The following is a 7779-nucleotide window of genomic DNA, read 5'->3' as shown; positions in this document are numbered from 1 at the left end:
TTTGACCTCATCTAGATTTTCTCCAGTGGGGATCCTTGAAATCACTACTCTAACCCCTTTCTGTTCACCAACCACTTTCTTCTCTATTATTGTCTTTTTGCATACAGTTTGCAACTTCATTGCCTTGTTCTTTTGCTCAAGATTTCTACACTTTATAAGCAGACACCCATCCCACAATACTTTAGCTATCTCTATCTCACCCATCACATTTCTCAATGCTGAAGTCAAAGATACTGAACTAACATTCTTGATATCATCCTTAAATTTAAATATGACTTTAAATTCTCCCCTTGTCATCACCTTCTTTCTAGCATCTGGTAATTGTGAAAAATCACTGTTTAATGCTCTCTTATTTCCCACCATTTGAATATTTGCCATATCTCCCATTCCCCTTTTTTCCCTTACACTCACAGGTGTCCAGCTCATTCCTTCCTCTTCAGTCAACCTAGTACTACTACTAGTCATTCTTGTTCATTCACAATTCAGATTATGCCTCACCACCCCTGGTTTAATCAAAACTGAACCAAAGCTTAAATTGGCGCTGAAAGCTTCAAACTGCCATAGAACATGCTGATGTTCAGACAGCAACTTTACCCTCATCAATTACCCTTCTGCCACTAACCCTTTCTTACACAGCTTATGAGGGACAGCTGCAGCTCATTTGACACAGCTGCTGATGATGGCCTGATGAGAAGCAGAAGCCTCTCCATGTTCCGATGCTGGTATGTTGGTTCCCATACGATGACTTCAGCCAACAGCCCCTGAGTAACTCTGAGTGAAATTCCAAAGATAATTTGTGAAATTCTAGTTTGTGTTTTTCCAGCATCACCTCAAGACTACTTTCCTCCAGTACCTTAAGTCTGCTCCTTGTGAGTTCTTCCCACCTGTGCTCCTCCATACACAGCTTGGAACTTCTCCTTCCAACATCACATGCTGAAAGAGAAGACTGGGTATTACTGGCTTTTGCACATCTCTGGTCCCACCTGTTGCTTTCCCTCATGTGGACACCTACCTTCTGGAACCCCTTGCTTTCCAGCCTGGATCTGGATTCCTCTAACCTCTCCCTCTGATCCTGAAAAGAACAACACAATATAGTAATCTGGTGTTATTTCTGACACCAGAACATTCTTCATAACAATCAGATACTTACCACATGCAGATCCTCCCATCCTGTCACTCTCACACACCCGTAAATAAAAACCTTTACCTTTTTCATCCTGAGTCTGAGTCTTTTTGGTTCTCAGAACATCAAACTGTGGTGTTTATGAAAAAAAAGAAAATTAAAAAAAAAGCTACATTTAACAAAGATGACAAAAAAGTTAATTAACTCACTGAATGTGAGTTGTACATGTTTACTCATGAAAAAACACCCCTTTTTTCATGACCTTTGACCTAGTGTCAACTTTCACCATCTGTTCTCTGAAAAGATCATTCTGACCTAAGCAAATCTTGATTTGGGATACATGTGGACATATAATCATTTATTCAGATTGTTTACATGCTTTCCTATGGCGTGTGAAAGAGAAACATGATTCATTGTTGAAATGAAATGTTTATTTGTTTAAGAAATTTGCTGAAATATGAGAAATGATTATTGGTCATTATTTGTATGCAAATATTCAATAGGAAAATTCAATAGTTTCAACAAACTTTCACTCGTCTTACAGGAGAACTGTACACAGTTATGACTGAAATAATCTTTGGACAGTATGAGTCTTTCTGCAACATCATGGTCTTCCATCCCCCTGTTAATCTGAATGTTATCAAACTTTGTTTTGGTAACAAATTGACAGCAGAGCTTTCAGTGGCAAATAGAGAAAAATGAATGAGCATGATTAGGGATGTGGCAAGGCAAGACATGAGGAAAACAGACATGATCATCACACAAACTGAAGAATCAGAGCATGTGAAATTAAGTCGAACTGATTAACAGCATATAGAACCATTTTTTTTTTCATGAATAACTGTCAATAGTAATCTTTTGTCAGATTTTATTAGTCTTTTGTTTTGTGAAGGAATTTTGGCCCACTTTTTACAATGTTGCTTCCGTTCATTGAAGTTTGCCAACATTGGTTTCTGCACAGCTCTCAAGTGCTGGTGTAGATTCTCAGTCATCCAGGCCATGGTAAAAATTCATAAGGTTAAAAAACAAAAACAACTGGACTTCTATTCTTTAGTTGAAGACGTTTCGCTTCTCATCCGAGGAGCTTTCTCAATTCAGAAATAGAGAGTGTGGAGTTGAGCTTTTAAAGCTGAGATGTGATGTAAGCTGGATTGCTTGCAGATTGTTCTCACTCTCCTAACAATGGAGGCTCGTTAGAATCCTTGTTTGTCTGACTCACTGATGGGTCTCTCTTGTCACATGAGTGCAGGTGTTGATTGGAGTGAAACTGACTGGGGATCAGGCCTAAAGCTCCATTATGAGTCCTCCTCCTCTGTTTAATGTTGGTTTCTCCCTTTTGACATAGATGGCTTCTTTTACCCCCCTCTCGAACCATCTGTCTTCTCGGTCCAAAATATGAACATTTTGGTCCTCAAAGGAGTGTCCCTTATCCTTGAGGTGTAGGTGGACAGCTGAGTCCTGTCCCGAAGAGGTGGCTCTCCTGTGTTGAGCCATGCGTCTGTGGAGAGGTTGTTTGGTCTCTCCAATATAAAGGTCTGAACATTCTTCGCTGCACTGAACTGCATACACAACTCCGCTCAGTTTTGGTTTGGGTGTTTTGTCCTTAGGATGGACCAGCCTCTGTCTGAGAGTCTTGTTGGGTTTGAAATGTACTGGGATGTTGTGTTTGGAGAAAATCCTTCTGAGTTTGTCGGATACTCCAGCAACGTAAGGAATGACAATCTGACAGCTGACAAGGTTCCTCAGGTTGAGGTTCAGGACTTTGAACCATGGTAACACTTTGTTTTTTCTTTTTCAGCCATTCTGTTGTGGATTTGTTGCTGTGTGGGATCAGGGTCCTATTACCTCATGACCCAGTTTGGTCCAAGTTTCAGCTTTCTGACAGTTGAAGCTTGGCCTCACATTTGTCTCTAGAATTCTTTAGTTTGTGGAGGAGTTCACGATCGACTCAGTGAGTGTAAGGTGCCCAGGTCATGTGGCTGCAAAACAAGCCCAAACCATCGGCCCTCCACCAATGTGTTTGACAGTTGGTTTGAGGTATTTGTGCTGACATGCTGTTTGTTTTTTGCCATTCTTGGTGATGTGCATTATGTGTAAACATTTTCTTTGGTCCAAAGGACATTGTTCCAGAAATCTTTTGGTTTGATCAGGTGAAACTTTAGAAACCTAAGTTGTACTGTAATCTTAGAGAAAAGGCTTTCACCTACAACTTTTTCAAACAAACTACTTCATTCTTTTTTTTTTTTATAAACTTTAACGTGTTCACTGAGGCCAAACAAATCTAAGATGGAGCTCTTGGGTTTTCTGTTATTTCTCTGAGCATTCCATGGCCTGACCTTGGAGTAATTTTGCTGGGCCATCCTCTTGTTTGGACTGATAATATTTTCCTGCTAAATACCTCAATAAAAATGGTGAAATAATTCAATCTAGAAATTGAGCTAATGTATGAGTAATAAAATCTAATCAAAATCTATCTTTCAAACCAAAACCATCTTGTGAAGTGAAACTATAATAAAGACACTCCTTACCAGTTAGAATCATGTATTAATGTTCTGTAATTCTATTGATTGTATTAACCTGAGGATGAGTGTAACTGCACTGGCTGGCGAGGTCATGGGAGTTTATGGTGTATGTGACTGCCGGTACCAACNATTTTCACCTGCATTCCTCCTCCTTCACCTCACCCGAGTTGGTTGATGGAAAGAGACCGGAAGGAGACAATACCTTAAATTTAAATATTTATTTTACCAAAAGCAGAGAGAAAACACCGGTTATTACAAAGATAAAACCAAATGCATTTGGGAGACAATCCTCAAATACAATGTGGGAAAACACATCACCTCGAAGTGTCAGCAAAGTGCCCCAAAGACTGTCTGAGGAGACAAAGGATGTTCTCTGGTTTTAATGCTTACGTCCCCTCCTTAAATGCTGTTTAAGTGAAAGCTTGATTTTGTCTAATTCCACACTCCCTTAGTACTAAGGCTAATAAATCTTTTAAACTGAAGATACTGTTTCTGACCATTTTTGACTCCTGGTTTCTCTGTATATTTTCCGGTCCGTCGTGAGGAGAGGTTTTTAGAGTTTGAGTTTCATTTAGGTAATATTTTGTCTCCTCAACAATCTCTGGCTGATACATTCTCACAGGTCTGGAAACTTTGTTTTTAACTGTCTTTTTACCAAGTAAAGCTACAAAGCAAAGATGGTCTTTATTTATTTAATTTTCTATTGGTTTGTGCAGTTTTGTTCTACACACGTGCACACACATTCACTGTAGTATTTTTTTTTCCACATGTAAGGAAATAGAATATTTCGCAACTCTCTTACTATAGTCTTTTAAACGTTTTGAAATGTATTTTTATCTATAAAAGCCCATCTAAAGTTTTTATATTAAACATGAAAGTAGTTTGTTTACTAACAGCCTTACGTTTCGGGAACTGTCTCTTTAAATATCCCACAACAGGGGAAAGTTCCGAGCGTGTGTTCTCCGCCCTGTTAGGGTGTAACTGCGTCAGCTGGGGACCGTTAATGCTTTCAGACTGTTAGGTCAGTATTTACGTTGTGTTTAGTTTGTCCTCTGAGCCTGTAGTTGTGTTAACGTGTAATGCTGGAGGTAGTTAACGTGATGGGAGTGGCAGGAAATCGTTAAAACAAGAAATTTGACAAAGGTATTTAAAATAAGCTTTCTTCCTCTTTTTTTCTTTTAAGTTATCCTATTTATCGAAGACCGTTTTGTGAAATTACCTTAATTGGAGTTTATTATTTAATTTAAAAGGTAAGATTTGAACCGATGTTGATGTTTCATGTTGCATATTGTACCGACACCGTTTTGTAGTGATTTCACTGGTTGTGCTCGTTGTTTTTGGCACTTAGTTTTGTCGTCTCTTTTCCCTCCCATCCCATCCGCTGTTTTGTTTCCACTCATTTTTCTTTGTCTGTGTTTTTCCGGACTTACTTCCTTAAACACAATAGAGCTTTTACTTCAAAAGTAACAGTTTGTTCCACCAGATACAATCCTTGTTTCCCTTCAGTTTGTGGCTTTGAGGGGAGGTTCAACAAGACAAATAATTCAATGACTTTATGAATATAACTCAATAAATGATCAAGTATGAAAAATAAATTCCAGTTTTTGCATTGAATCTGTCGATTTTGTCTAGTTTGCATGATTACAAATTATGGTGTTTTTAATTTTTAAATACTTTAAGCCACAAAAGTCCATAAGTTGGAATTTTTAAACACAACCCTCATAATGTGAATGTTCATTGGTCAAAAAGTGCTGAAACTCCTGAAGCTTGATTCTGAAAGAGTCATTTTGCCTTTTATATAACTTTGTTATATTTAAAAGATTTAAAAAAAAAAAAAAAACAGCATGGGTAATTCTTTGCACAGTGCAAAATAACTTTAGAATTTTTATGTTTGCCAGACTGACAGATTTCTGCCTTCAGCTCATGTAGTCATTTAATAAAAAAGATAATTAGATAATTGAATTACATTTTTCATAGTACAGTTACATGACAATATGGTTCCATTTATAAGCAAGCTTAGCACATATCCAAATAGTCAAAACATTATTTATTTAGCTTTATCCCCATGTAGTATTGAAACTTGCAGATATTTATGATAAACTACAAACATTTGAAGCTCACACTCTCACAGAGAAAATACTGTGATGCTTTTGGAAAAAAAAAATAAAGGTAAACTAAGACGCATTTTTGCTATAATCTTGAACATACATCTTTTAGTGTTAATATACTTAAATGCCGTTAGCCCCTTGGATAACGCTAGGCAAAACGCTGAATGTGTAGCTCAGTTGCAAATGAAATGATAGGAATAAATAATAAAATCTCTGTATGTCATGTCGCAAAATGAAGAAACTGGACAGTGCTTATAAAAATATAGCTACGATTTAAACTAACACTTTCTCCAAAACCATTTCAAGACAAAGCCAAAGTCATAAATCTCCCTCAAATGTCTCAATTATTAAACTTTAGTCAGACCAGTATAATAGTAACCATTTCTAAAGTCTTGATTATCATTTGGGGTATCATTTTTAAAACAAGGTATTTGGTTAAGTTCCACTGATATGAGGTTTTCTATAGCCAACATTGATTCAGGTTTGGAATAAAGAATTACAATAGTCCAACCTAGACATGATAAATGTATAGACCAGTTTTTCTGCATCATTTTGGGACAAGATGTTTCTAATTACCTCTGCCAAGGAGCTTATGTTTTTGGTAGTGTCTGTCCATCTGTCTGTGTGTTAGCAAATTTTTAAAAAAACTAATGAACAGATTTTGATGAAATTTTTAGGACTTTAGGATTGTCACAGAAAAGAAGTGATAAAATTTTAGTGGTGAACCAAATCATGACCCAAATCCTCCAATTGTTTAATCGCCCATCTTGGTGGGGGTTTGTGCTGTCTGAGTACTTGTAGTTTTAGTAATATCATGATGGTAGAAGAAAGCAGTCTTGGTATAATTTTTAACGTGGGGGTAAATGACATATCCTTATCAAAAATAACACCAAGGTTTTTTAGATTACAACTAGAGAATCAGTGTATCATTCGTTCTTTTCATTTTCAATTGACAATCAAAAATCAAATAATGAAAAATCGACTGGTTATTTATTTATTTTTTTTCATTATTATAAAACCAAAATAAAAATTCCTGGTTTTTCATATTTCACTTTTAGGCTCAGATCGAAAACACGAAATGGAAAAACGGGCAGCAGGACAGAATTTGATTTTAATATTTATTTGGTCGGGTTTAGGTGACCTGAAAGTTCAGTAAAGAGCGCTAGCTAACAACAAATGATGGCTTGTTACCGGCCACCATAGACATACTTTATACCTCGAAGACTGGTGCTGTCTGTTAGAGCTGACGAGTCAGCGTGGCCGCCATCTTGGCTGGGTCCTTCATGTGTCCCCCAGTTCATTTCTTTTGTCCTGAGGAAGCTGTATGCCCCACTAAAATAATCAGAACTCTCTGAATCTTTATCCAATTTTTCACAGTTTGGTTTGTTACAAACAGCAGAGATGTAGTTATGATACAGGAGGCTTTCACACATTAAAAATACGTGCTATCATGCTAAAATATTTTGTTTTAAGCTCTTTAACAAGGACAGACTTTCAATACATTTCATATTTTAATAAAGAAACAAGTTTGATTGTTCATTTTAATTTATTTCACTCTCTCACACACATATACACTCACAATCCTGAGCCTTCATACACCACATCAATAATTTCTTTATACTTTTCTGTGCTGTGTATGCACACACACATGCAGTTTTTTTAAAGGCCTGGAAAAGTAATCTTTAAAAACTCCAGCTCATTACAGGGTCTCACACTCTCTGCTTTAACTGGGGCTGGAGGGCTGAGGTTCACTTTCTGAGCTCTCTGCAGCTTTCCTTCAGGTTTCTGTGTACCTTGTTGCTACAGGCTGAAATATAAGACACATAATACTTAAAAACAATTTAATTGAAAACAACTTAAAAAGGTTTTAGTATCCCACAGTGTATTGTAATACACAATACATCATTAATTCCTAAACATGCAGAAAGAACTAACAGGTAAAAACAGGTTTAACAAAGTGTGATATTAACTTTAGTTTTACATATGAATCATAGACATTTCTGTTAACATCTCCTCCTTTGAGATG

The 7779-nt window shown here is 36.8% G+C and overlaps 1 protein-coding gene across 3 annotated transcripts in view; it reads left to right on the top strand.

Moving 5' to 3' along the window:
- The first annotated feature begins 4592 nt into the window (after positions 1-4592).
- Positions 4593-7779, top strand: part of si:ch211-71n6.4 (para-nitrobenzyl esterase) — a 46886-nt gene continuing 43699 nt past the window's right edge. Inside the window, exon 1 of one of the 3 annotated variants that reach the window (XM_037979697.1) lies at positions 4593-4666. The gene's annotated coding sequence lies outside the window, so the exon portion shown is untranslated. Of the gene's footprint in view, positions 4789-4840; positions 4896-7779 lie in introns of those variants that run through there. The other 2 variants (XM_037979696.1, XM_037979698.1) reach the window with 2 other exon arrangements.

Source organism: Kryptolebias marmoratus, linkage group LG15 (assembly GCF_001649575.2).
Source record: "Kryptolebias marmoratus isolate JLee-2015 linkage group LG15, ASM164957v2, whole genome shotgun sequence".
Classification (NCBI taxonomy): domain Eukaryota; kingdom Metazoa; phylum Chordata; class Actinopteri; order Cyprinodontiformes; family Rivulidae; genus Kryptolebias; species Kryptolebias marmoratus.
The sequence above is the reverse complement of the archived record's forward strand: the minus strand, read 5'-3'. Positions and strand labels throughout refer to the sequence as shown.